Source organism: Montipora foliosa, chromosome 4 (genome assembly GCF_036669935.1).
Source record: "Montipora foliosa isolate CH-2021 chromosome 4, ASM3666993v2, whole genome shotgun sequence".
NCBI lineage: Eukaryota > Metazoa > Cnidaria > Anthozoa > Scleractinia > Acroporidae > Montipora > Montipora foliosa.
The window spans coordinates 46,303,938-46,317,580 of NC_090872.1; the positions used below are offsets into that span (position 1 = coordinate 46,303,938).

Here is a 13,643-nt window from a genome sequence, read left to right on the forward strand (position 1 = left end):
TACCCAAAGAAGACATAGTAAGGGATCCTTTACACGCCCGCCAAGCAGTCAACAAAGAACGATAGAACAGAGGCAGAGAATCTGGAGAAAAACAAACTGGAGCAGAAAAAATGAGATGCGCAGGAAAAACCACCCAAACAAGAAGGCTGAAGAACAACACGACGAGTGACCAAGTCCCGCTAACCGCTCCAGAAAAACTCAAAAATTAACGTATTTAATTCCACACTGACCCACCGGGGAACATGGATAAGAGAGAGCATGTACCACACACGGGAAAGGGCCAAGGCATTGTTGACAAGTGCCTTGCCCTTATAAGATAACGAACGGAAAGCATTTTCCACCGCGGTGATACCTGGCCTCCATTTGTCCTCCTCAAGATTGCCCGGACCCAGGAAAACCCCAACACCTTCACCTTCACCAACGACCAAGTAATGTTAACCGTTGAGTCAGTGCGACCATTCCAACAACCCAAGCACAAACCTTCACATTTCCCATAATTTAGTTTAGCCCGGGCCCTCCTCTCATATAAAGAATAAAGATCAAAGACAGCCAAAATGGCAGGAAGAGAAGAAACAACCTGGGTAGTGTCATTAGCATAGGCAGAAACAACAGGCAAAGAAGATGAAGAACCAGGAAGAGACACACCAGAAATAACACCATTAGAACGTATATTACAAGCAAGAACTTCAGCCACTAAAACATAAAAGAAGGGGGGAACAGGGGACATCCCTGCCTTACCCCACGAGATAACTTAAAAGAATTTGAAATATAACCATTAACATTAAGTACTGTCGCGTAATGTCGCGATTGATTGATAGGACAAACATACGTGTCCTATTTACATTTTTGCAGTGGGCTCGGACATCAGCATACTAAGGGCGCCGATGGCAGCCGCTATCAGTCCATTTATGAGCCCACTGAACCCTCCCAACCCATGATGAGTGATGATGTAAGTGAGTGATGAAGATAGGCCACAACACCGGGAACCACGTCCCCTCCTCTTTTCGAATAGTGTGTGGGTTCTTTAACGTCCCACAGTGTTATATGTGAACAAGGTTTGTGAGACGGGACCTCCGGTTTATTGTCCTTATCCGAGAAGACTTGAAAGTCTAATCATTTGCAGATGTCATTACAAAGACAGCACTTTTTCCTCAGTTATTTAAAGACCCTGAGTGTTGGTCCGGCCGGAGTTGAACTCACAACCTCCCGCGTGACAGCCCGGTGCTTAACCAACTGAGCCACCGGTGCACTACTACTAACATTGTTATAAAATAAATCAACCCACCCAACAAAAGACTGCCAAAAACCCATTGCATATAAAGAAGAACGAAGGAACGTCCAATCAACCCTGTTGAATGCCTTTTCCTGATGAAGAGAAAGAAGAGCAGCAGGAGCACCCGAAGAAGAACATTCAAAACAGAACGATTGAGCTTCCACAACCCCGGACCCAGAGGAACGGAATTGGGGAGAGCCCATGAAAAAGAAAGAGAACAATGATCAAAAAAAGGACACAGCAGAATGTCTACAAAAGACATATAAGGTAGACAAGCATACGGACAACCGATGAGGTCAATGCGCGAATGGGGCCACAACCAAGTAAAAGCAGAATCATTAGGGTGCCTTTCACCATCGCCTGAGCCAACGACAACATCTGAAACCCCCAATGAAGGCGAGTCGGAAAAACAAGTCCCAGAAAGAGCAGAGAAGGACTCTAAAACCTCCTCCTGAGGCACCCCAGACCGACTGGCGGGGGCCTCTAAAACACTGATAGAACACTGACTAGGAGAGGGATCCAGAACCCTCTCCTCAGCCCCCCCAGACCCACTGACCAGCAAAGGCTGGCTCACCACTTCGTCGAGCTCATTGTCACGAACATCCACACTTGTATCCTCCTCAACACCAGCAGAAGACCCAGACTCACGCTCAGCCAGAGCCCCCGCAGACACAACCCCCGGGACAACTGCGGGCTCAACAGAGCTAGGCACCACAACAGGACAGCCATAGCCACAACATCAGCATTATGAACCACATCCTTATTAATGACATTACCATCATCATTATCATCATCGTTATCATTATTATTATCACTGTCGACATTGGTAGCTGGGTTACCCGGTACATACCAGAGAGGCTTTGGGCAATGCCGAACAAAATGCCCAGCCTCATGACACCTGCGGCATTTACCCTTTAAAGGGCAATTAGCAGCCTTGTGATTATTGTTACATACGCTGCGTACTAGGGGCTGCCCCTTATACCATACGCGACACTTCACCTCATCAATGACAATGCTCCGCGGAACCTCGTGCATCCGCACCATGTGCACCAATCGCGTGCCAGTATAGAACCCAGGGACATTAGTCCACTGCTGGTGCTTAACCTCCTTTACCTCTCCAAAATACTTTAAAGCCTCCCGAACCTTGTCATTACTCCCTTCAAAAGGGAACAAGTAGAACATTACAAAAGTGAGGGGTAGTACAAATAACAGTGCAGCTGACATCACCAAAAGATATGGACCCGGCATCCTCATAGGTCTTTTTATGGACAGGGTCGATGAACGAAATACGAATAAAACCCCCCGGACAGACCTGGATTGAATCGACTAGGCCAGCCAGGGAGTCACCAATGATGCCGACAACCCCGGCATGGGAAGTCCCAGCCAGGAAGCCAGACTTTATTATGAGAGCGCACGTGTTGCGCGGAACCATTATGAATAAACTAATTGAATCCTTAAATAAAGCCTTTTACAAAAATCCTTTTATAAGTTACAGTACAAATCTTTTAACAGTAAACTAAGAATAAACCTAAAACAGCTGCTCAAGGACTAATGTTAATTTATAATTATCATTCTGATGTATCACACTAATATTCCAGAAATATATCACTCAATTATTAAGATATAATATGAACCACACTACTATGGAAGAAAAAGACCCAAATAACACACTAAATGGTGAATCACTTAAAGAGTAAGTGATCAAAAAATTTTATTCATAAAGTTCACACTTATTTAACACTCCAGCAGCCAAGAAGAGAAACCCCTTGAACAAAAATGCTCAAAGAGAAACGATGGAAAAGTGACAAACGAACTAAATAAACGAAGAAAGAAGAAGCCAAAAAGTTTTAACAATTTAATACCACTACTTTTCAGCGTCTCCATGGACCGCAAGATGCAAGTGCTCTGCACATAGCTTGTGGTGGCTTCTTGTCGTCCCAAAACCGGGCAGGCTGGTGACTCTGTCCATCCTGGGGAAGACAAGAGAAGGTGGAAGCTGGTCAGTCAGTTGTTTTACTTTCAATTGATTATTTCTTCCCCAGAGGGAAGTGGGCCGCCCTCGGAGGTAGTGCTATACCAAGGCAACCTGTGGCGGGGACGAGGCAGGCCTCTGTTCCACAGCCCAGTTCCAAAAATCAGTTTAATATATGAGCTGCTTGATGAGCAGCGTATCAGATATTAAGATGATAAGAACAGATTTTTTTTTTTTGATAAAATTTGAGGATAATCGCACTTATTTACAATCAACTCCATTGTACAAGCACAAGAAGGACTAAAATTAATTGCAAGAAATCAAACGCGCAAGGCGAATTACAGAAGTTGAGCAATTGTGCTCCAACAATAACAAAAGAGGTTACGTAATTACAATATATACAATGTTTTGTAACGATCAACTCCACCATAGAAGCCTGAAAATAAATTACAAGAAATCAAACGTGCAAAGCGAATTACAGAGATTGGGCGAAAGTACTACAACAATAACTAATGACGCTGAATAGTTGCAATAAATACAATGAATTTTAATGATCAACTCCATTGTAGAAGCACAAAAATACCGAAGATTAATTACAAGAGGTAAAAATGCGAGGCGAATTGCATAATTACAATGTATACCAAATCAGCGGAGGTGGAACAGAACAGAATTGCTATTTACAGAACAGAGTACCTTATTTACAGCCCAGACCTCTTTCCCTTGCGTGATGGGTTCTCCTAAAATACGAGTCTTGACATCCTTGATAACGAGGCCTATAATGTTGGGAGAGTTCAGCACGCGATTTCAAAAACACAGTGAGACAAACATGGCAACCCCAGCTTTGGCTATATCATCTGCCTGGGACTTACACAAGACATGTGATTCTTGCAAAAGAATAATGTCCAGGTCTGAGCGAGATAGTTCATTTAAAAGAAGGTCCCGTTTAGCGGGCGAGATAAGGTCGCAAACATTAAGTGTGGCAACCTTGAAATAAAGTTTGTTAATGATGTTAATGTCTACTCTTCCTACCCCGCACTGGTATCCACTCTAAATCAGAATCTGTAATACCTTCGCTGAAGTCCGGCTCCTGGCCCCATTCCTGATGGTCTCTTTCCAGGTCCCGATCTGGATCCTTTGACCTGGGACGACAGTCCTCGTCCCGTGAGTGTTCACGCCGGTGATAGTGGTGACGACTCTGGTCCCGGCCTCGCTCGCGTTTCTGGCGGCGCTCGCGGTCCTGGTCGCGCTCACGATCCCGTTCCCGCTCGTCGTCTCAGCCGTGTTTCTCACGAGACTCGCGCTCATATTCGCGGCTCCTGTCCTTCTCCGTCCTCTGCTCTCCATTCTCCTTCTCTGTCTTCTGTTTTCCATTCTCCTTCTCCGACTTGTGCTTTCCATTCTCCTTTTCTGTTTTCTGCCTTCCATTCACCTTCTCCGACTTCTGCTTTCCATTTTCCTTCTCTTTCCTGTTTTCCTTGTCCTTTGTTTTCTCCTTCTCCTTGAACATCTCGGCACCTTTATTCAGGGTAGACTGCGAGGGAACCACGCGAGGGGCCTTAGCCACGCTCGCATATGACCTAGGAGGACCTGCATCTGACTCGTGCAAATTCTCAAGATTTACATTAGTGCTAAATAATAAATAAGGGCAATGACGCTCACGATGGCTATCAGAAAGGCAGATTGAGCACATAATCGGCATTTCACACTCGGCGGCCCGGTGGCCAGCCTGTTCATAATTAAAGCACCGCACCGAAGTGCAATCCTTAATCAAATGCCCCAAATCTCCACAACGCCGACAAGCCTTGGGCTGTCCTGGATACCAAATCCGCACAAACTCCTGGACAATGCGTACAGTAGATGGAATAGCTGTTTCGATTCGCATAGGCGTGGTATGGATTCTGTCAGCAGCAAGGTCACGCCGAAAAGATAAGACCGTGCCGTAGGCTGATAAACGGCCAATAATTACCGTGTCGGGCATTGCGTTTGGGGCATTATAAATCTTTACCAAAGGACTCGGTTGTCACAGTCTGCAAGAAAAACACAGGGACCCGCAATGGTCAGATGCCACGCGGTCAAGACAGTATTTTTTGCCTCGGCAGTGCAAAGAGCAATGACCCACGTGTTGGAGGACAACCGGCACTGAATAGAGAGAATGTCTTCATACATAACTCCAACATCAATCAATCCCATAACATCATTGCAAACGCAGGGCGTATCAAGAGTGAAATAAACCAAAAAGCCTTTTTTTAAGCTTACACTGTCTTCACCAACGCTCCAGGAATCTCTTGTACATGAAAAAGCAACTCCATTGTTCATCATCAATTCAACAGCAGCAGGTATACGCACATGGTAGCCAGACGCAATTTGGGCGGACCCTTGGGATTCCTCAGAAGTAAACACATGGTCCCCAGGCGTAATAAGGGTGGTCCTCTGGGACTTTTCTGTATCTGCATGTTCCACATCAATAGGCACATCATGGGAACGTTGCTGCACATACCACTCTCGCTAAACAAAACAAGTGTTTCTTGGATTTCTTGTGAGCTCTCCATAGGCAGACTGTCAGTCATCATAGCAATCTATGGAGAAAAAAGCAAAGTCAGCCTTTCAGATCTAGCCAAAAGTGCCTCCCGCATCAGGTAAGTTTTTTTGTATCTGAGGTGGTCCCCCGGACGGGGTGCAATGCCCAGGAGCCAAAAATACAGTCAGGGAGGAAGTACAATGTCCCAGCCACCCAAGAAGGGGGAGCACCAGCTCGCCAAACTTGCTGGGGAATCGAACCCCACCCCTCTTAAAAGTTCAAAACAGATACATACACGAACATACAGGAAATGAAAACAACAAATACGGGAACATAGCATTAACAATACGACTAACTTCATTGGCAGGGATAGACAATTTGTGGGACTTGATTAGGCTCTTGGCAAGCTTATGGACAACAGATACATGGCAACAGGGTTTTAATCTTGTAAGGATGAGACAAGTTAAAAGCTTGGTCTCCGACCTTCATTGGTCATCAATGGATACAGGTGGGACAGACGGCACAGGAACAGGCGATGAGACAGGAGCGTTAACGGAGTATGACGGGACAGTGGAGACAGAGAGGGACATAACAGGAACAGACGTAGCAGCAGACACAGGTATGAGCGGGACAGTGGAAACAGGGACGGACGCAACTTGAGAGACAGGAGGAGCAAGAACAGCAGGCACAGACATGGTCGGAACAGCAATGGATTGGATAGGAGCAGCAGATACAAATGTGGTCGGGACAGGAACGTACACTGGTGCAGTCGAGACAGTAGAGACAGGGACCGACGAAGAAACAGGGATGCTGGATCGAGGCGGGCCCCAGACCTGCTGACAGTCCCGAGCCTTGTGACCTGGCTGCATACAGCGCAGGCACCGACCCGAGAAATGGCAAGCCTGAGGCAGGTGACCAACTTCATGACAAATACAACAGAGTATGGGTCGACCAGCATGCCACACACGGACAGGAAAGTTGGACAGAGACAGAGAGGATGGTAAGGACTGGACTGACTCATCGAACAACATAAGGAGGACACAGGTACCATTGGCCATGGATGGAAAATCACGAAAATAATGGGGACGGCCGAATTGGACTTCGACATCAGGAACTTCAAACAGCAGGTCACGGACATACACGGAACAGAGAGGAACATCGGACACAGTGACAGGAACAGGTACTTCACCAAACAGGAACGAAGACTCCCGGAGGAGCTCGTCCCTGTATTTGCCGGACTTCAGGGTTACACGGACACGACCATTACGGAGGAACTGGAGGGCGGACACTTTATCTGCCTCCAGGGCATGCAGCAATTGTGGGACGATCTCGGACACGTCAGAGGAATGGTACACTTCCGCAGGAAAATGCAGCACCACACTCTACAGAAACGCCATCAGGAACCACAGTAAGAACTGCCAGGCCTGCAAGAGCTTTTAATGGCTGAGACACTTACCAACGTCAACAAACTAACAAAGGGCGTCAGGTAAGTTTTTATGTTTAAGGCGACTGGAGGGCGCTCCGAGGGGAGAGTGCAATGGCAACCAGTCATACAGACTAATCCCAACTACAACGCTGGGGCGCCTAAACAGGGTTGCACCAGCACGCCAACGTCGCTGGGGAATCGAACCCCACCCCTACAGACACATAACCACAGAAAGGAAACACAAAGAATTGTACTTGGGAGACGCCTCGTCCGACTAACATTCCAGGATGAAAACAAACACATTAGAGATAAAACGAACAGGTAAATACAAAATGCAAAGCTACAGAAGAACAGTGAGCTTGTCGCCAACCAAGGAAGCATAAACACCACGAGCGCCCCACTGACAAACAAAGAGCCAGCGACGATGGGGAGAGCGGAAAGGACAGAAATATAAGGGCAGGAAAAAACGGAGGCGGGACTTAACAGACTCAACAACATCGACGAATGAAGGCTGGATACTACGAAAGCGGAAGTCATTGCATGAAAGTGAAATGATGAATTTACAGACATTGATAAGATAAACAAAGAACCACCGGACAGCACGAAGCTCATCATCAGAAAAACCAAACAAAACATGACTGGGGAGAATACTAGGAAGGACAGGAGAGACATGGAACATAAGAGACTGGACCCAGGAAAACACACTGGAAGGCAAAGGACAGGAAAAGAACAGGTGCTTAAGAGAGTCGACAAGATGACCACAGAAGCAAGCAGAAGGGATGTCATAGCCAAAAGAGATCAAACGCTCCACGGTGTACAGAACGCCGTGTGCCACATTCCAAGAAAGGTCAATCACCGGAGGATCCAGAGGGAAGAAGCGGAGTTGACGCCACAGTAAAGAGGCCCTCACAGGCGTCACGGGAGTCACAGGGCAGCGAAGATGAAAGTTGCGAAAGGAGCTCATTCTGGGCTACAGGATCAACAGGACTGGCAGAGAACAAGTCAGCATAGAAAGCACTAAAAGCAGCACACAGGCCATCTTGGCCGGTGACAAAGGAACCATCAGCAGTCCTCAAACCAGAAATGGAATGGTAAGGAGAGCGTTTCCTTTCGAGGCGGAGAAAGTACGAAGAAGTAGTCTCTCCTTCCTCTACCCACAAAATGCGAGAATGTACTTGGGCACCACAGGCCTCAACCAGGTCCAAGGCCTTAAGCGGGGACAAAGTGGACTGATAGACCGAGAGAAGAGAGACAGCGCCAGAATGGATTTGGACTTTCAGGTGCTAGGCGAGCCAAGAAAGGAGAGAGCGTTCAAGGATCTGGGAACATTGGCGTCCTTTACAGAAGTTGATCGTCAGACCCTTGATCCGAGACTTGCCTTAGTCCCACCAATGTGCGAGAGAGGAAAAGGATTGCCGCCGCAAATGCCACGAGGCCCAGAAATCGAAAATGAGCGAAAAATAGTTGGCTTCATGCAGGATGGAACAGTTCAGCTTCTAGAGGCCAAATGAGAAAAAACAGCTAAATGGTATAAGTAGGGGCAAGGAAGGACCTCACACGATGACACAAATTGCAGCCAGGCGTATGGACAGCCAATTAGGTCAATGCGGGAAGCCGCAGCACCGTCAGGCTGGGTCCTAGTAACAGAGGCTTGTGAAGGGTGCAGCGAGCACCAAACATCAGCAGTGCAACAATCACAACACAGAGAGGTCAAGAAACGAGTGTTTTTGCGAGAAACGTCAAAAGGGCAGGAACCACGGCGGTCAGAAACACGATCAAAAACTGTGTTGAAGTCGCCACACAGAAGCGTGGGGATGGACGGGTCGACCAGATCAGACACTTGAATAAGGAAGTCGTCCCTGTCCGGATTATGGTTAGGGGCATACAGAGAGTAAACACGAAAGATAGAGTCGGAATATGACAACTCAACCATAAGAGAACGACCGAAGGAGTCCGGCCATGTCTTGACTAGGGAGAAGCAAGGGTGTAAAAGGACCAACACACTGCAAGACTTATTGGACCCGGATGAAGCTACAGCGCAGAAGCCAGAGGTCCGGAACCAGGACAGACATTCAGTATCTGAGACACAATGGCTCTCTTGGATACAGCAAATACAACCGCAGGAAGGGACTGAAGCCAATGGATAAGGCCAAGCTGCTTATCATCAATGTGGAGGCCATTAGCATTGATAGAAACCAAGGTGAACATAGTGCAAAAAATGAAAGGGCAAAAAGTTAGCTGACCTTCTTAAGGGGATGCTTACCAACACGAGTGACGGAAACAACAGGAGGCGTACTGTGAGAAGCAACCAAACCAGAACAGGGCTTTTTGGATGCAGGCTTACCAGTAGACTTTTTAGGTGGCGTCTTCTTATTAGGAGCCTATTTAGGTTCAGAGGCAGCCTTTGAGGCGGGCTCCAAGCCAAGGACAGCCACAGCAGGCTTAGCCACCTCATCCGGCAAAGAGGCCGGCAATTCGGCCAATGGACCAACATTATCTTTAGAGGGCGGGTCGACACCCACCACACCAACACTGTCATTTGCAGGTAGATCCATATTAGTCTCAACATTGTCATTATCATCATGAGGGGACAGATCATCACCTGTCCCAAGATCACTATCACTCAAAGAGGCACTTGCGTCCCCAACACTGGCCACACCAAGAGAATCATCAGGAGCCTCCAAAGTAACAGGAGGACTAGGAGGTGAGTCAACAAGAGGAGACAACTCATTGTCACGAAGGTCAACAGACTCGGCTGGCGTAGGGTCGGCTGATACAGGGTCATCCGGCACAACAGGAGGAGGGAGAGGCTGCCACACTGGAAAGGTGCAGTCAAGGCAAAGGTGGCCCTCCTGACAGCAACGCGTGCATTTCCCACGAAGGGGACAGACAGATGCCGTATGCCCACCATAACAAATATCACAAGTTATCGGTTGTTCCTTACACCAGACCTTACATCTTATCCCATCTATAACAACAAAGCATGGAATATGCACCTTAGGAATGATGCGGACTTTACATATGCCAGTACAAAAAGAGTGACCTAAGCAGGTCTGGTTTTCTACAGCGCGGCCATCACCATAGTGGGACAAGGCGTCGTTGACCATGGGATTGGAACCCTCAAAAGGGAAACCGAAAACGAAAATAAAGGACGACAGATAACTTTGCAAAAGGACAGGGCTGAGGGGCATGAACCCCGTTTCCTCAAAACCAGCCTTACGTTGCTTGGAGGCAAAGGTGATGCGAACAAGGCCACCCGGGCAAAACTGAACTGCCTCAATGGCATCATCAGGAAAAGAAGACACAATACGGAAAACGATGTCCTGATTAGAGGACCCTGCAGGGAAATCGGAAGATTTATCCAAGACAGCTCGCTCGTTACAAGAAGCCATACTCCAAAAAGAAGAAGGGTACAAGCCGCTCACTCGCGGGGGTAAAAGCGGGGAAACAGTTACTTGTGGGGCTTATTACCCACCTACAAAAACAGTGAGGCTTGATACAACAAAATATGGTATTTAAGAACGGTGGGGCTTATTACTCACCTACAAAAATTTTAACCGCCGGAAAAATGTTTTCTGTGGGGCTTATTACCCACCTACAAATCAATACTACAGACCGTGAGGCTTATTACCCACCTAAGAATATGCTTTAGGGGCTTATTACCCAGTTATAAATTAATACTGTAAACTGTGGGGCTTATTACCCACCTAAAAATACTTTAAACTGTGGGGCTTATTACCCACCTACAGAACAATACTTAAACTGTGGGGCTTATTACCCACCCACAAATTAAACTGCGGGGCTTATTACCCACCTACGAATAACTACTTTGTTTAGTGGGGCTGAATACCCACTTGCAAGAAGGTACGAAATAACCTAGACCAAGACAGAAGCCACCAAAAAGCGCCCCGAAGGGCTTAAGTGCCAAAAAGGCCAGACCAAAGACGCAAAGATTGAATGAGGCAGAAAGGCGAGAAGAGCAGGACAGAATGCCTACCATAAAATCCCCAGGAGGGTCACCCCAAAACCGAACACGAGAAGGTCTCACCAAATCCTGACTTGTACGCTTCACAGCACTTGGTCTTCTTACCATAAGAATGGGGGGGCACCCAGCAAAAAGAACCACAGACGACAGGCCCGGACCTTACCTAAAACGTGTTCAGGTAAGTATGAACTTTTTCAGCCTCTCTATGGACCGCAAAATGCAACTGCTCTGCACATAGCTTGTGGTGCCTTCTTGTCGTCCCGAAACAGGCCAGGCCGGTGACTTACTCCTTCCTAGGGAAGGCAAGAGAAGGTGGAAGCTGGTCAGTCAGTCTGTCAGTCGGTTGTTTTACTTTCAATTGATTATTTCTTCCCCGGAGGGAAGTGGACCACACTCGGAGGTAGTGCTATACCGAGGCAACCTGCGGCCGGGACGAGACAAGCCTCTTTTCCACGGCCCAGTTCCAAAAATCAGTTTAATATATGAGCTGCTCAACGAGCAGCGTATCAGGTATTAAGCTGATAAGAACAGATTAATTTTTTTTTAACATATAAAAGCTCAAAAAGGGTGGTTTATTTGAAACAAAGCAAATCGTAATTACAGTGCAAGTGCAAACATAGAAGACAAACGAAGTCCACTGCTTGTGAGTGCAAACCAACTAAACGCTATCTACAAATTACAATGCATATGAAGCTCAACAAACAAAAAGGAAACGGGAGTGAGGTGACTAAATGCAAAGTAACACACTATCCCCGTCTATGCGGCACAAAACATTCTTTTCGTCCCAAAAAGAACGGACCCTCGTTAGCAGAGAACACTTAATATGGAGGTGGAGATAATGAATAATCAGGTTGACAACTTGTACAGAAGAAAGCATAGAATTCCGGAAGGTAGCCAAATTGCGCGCAGACCAGAGATGAAAGAGTATTGAGGTGACCACATAAGAGTAAAGGGGGGAGGGAGAAGGTTCAGATAGAGGAAAGAAAACAAGATACAAAGAAACAGAAAAAGGAGAGCCAAGAAGATGCATCAAAAAGGGGGCAAAGTAACGGCAAACAAGAGAAGCCCGGTGACACCAGAGAAAACAGTGTTCAATAGACTCCACGTGTGAACACAGAGCGCATCTATTTTCCCTGATGTAACCCCAACTATTAAAGTTTTCGCAAACCCGAACCGTGCAGTGAATAATAAGCAACAAATGGTCATTTTTGCAATTATCGATTAGCTTAAGGCGCGACTTACACCACACCGAGGCCCACCTCTGAATTGGGCGGCCCAGGATGGCGTTCCAAGAACTGGCAGACTTAGGGAAATCATTGGGCAAGTCAAGCAAAAGAGAATAAACATTTCCGCACGAGAGGTTGTCAGGCAGACACCTGCACCGCTCATGCAGCTTAGCAAGGACCGACACAAGCTTCTTATAAAAAACTGAAGGCTAAGAAGACACTGGAAAAAGATTGCCATGGAAACTAAAACGTTTATCGAAGGGAGCAAGTTGGGAGCCAAGAAAATAACGGGCAAGAAAGTGCCATTTCTCAGAACCAAAATTATCTCTTAACAAAGACAAAGAGGAAACCCGTAAGGTAGAGCATTTTACTGCAAAGTCAACGATGTTGAGACCGCCCAACTTAGTGGGGGCACAACACTGCTGGCGACCTACACACTCCATTTTCCCTTTCCAGATGTACCGCCATGTGATGGCTTTAAAACTATCAATAACCCAAGAGGGTGGCACGAGAACTTTCGCAACATGCCAAAACTTACTGGCGCCGAGAACATCTAGAATCATCGCTCTCCCAATAAAAGAAAGATCTCTCTGACTCCACAAATCTAGAACAGACTTAAGCTTGTCAAGTTTAGAGCGCCAATTATCGTTGTCAACAGAAGCCAGGCCGTTTGAAAAATAGACACTTAAGATCTGTAACTTACAAACCCACCTTAGGCCATAAGGTGAGGCACCAGTAGACCTCCACCTCCCAAGCCACATCGCTTCACACTTAGAGGTGTTGAGCCTGGCGCCAGACCCAAACTCGTATTTGTGAACCACTTTAAGAAGTTGGCAGAGAGATCTCTCAGACTTTAAAATTCAGGTAGCGTCATCCACATATTGCGAAATTTTGAATTGAAGGCAGCCCACTCCAGGGAGCAAAAAGCCAACAATGTCGTTACACCTACGAACCTGAGTTGACAGGACCTCAGAGACAAGGACATAGAGAAGGGGAGAGAGGGGGTAGCCCTGCCTCACCCCTGTCCTAAGAAAGACCGGCTGGGAAAGCTTATCATTACAAATAATCCTAGAAAAACCATAGGTATGGAAAATTGACACCCATCGGCAGAAATCAGGGCCAAAACCGAATTTAGACAAAATCCTCATTAAGAAATCATGATCAACTCTATCGAACGCCTTCTCTTGGTCCAGGGTAAGTAAAATGGCAGGCTCATTAGTCTTAGCTATCATATTTAGGGTGT

General features: G+C 46.8%; 2 non-coding genes across 2 annotated transcripts; both read right to left on the reverse strand.

Moving 5' to 3' along the window:
* Positions 1 to 3,316: 3,316 nt before the first annotated feature.
* On the reverse strand, positions 3,317 to 3,500 carry LOC138001619 (U2 spliceosomal RNA). Its single transcript, XR_011123296.1, has one exon. It is a non-coding gene; the product is annotated as a U2 spliceosomal RNA (small nuclear RNA).
* An 8,052-nt stretch (positions 3,501 to 11,552) lies between these two features.
* On the reverse strand, positions 11,553 to 11,743 carry LOC138001614 (U2 spliceosomal RNA). Its single transcript, XR_011123292.1, has one exon. It is a non-coding gene; the product is annotated as a U2 spliceosomal RNA (small nuclear RNA).
* Positions 11,744 to 13,643: the final 1,900 nt, after the last annotated feature.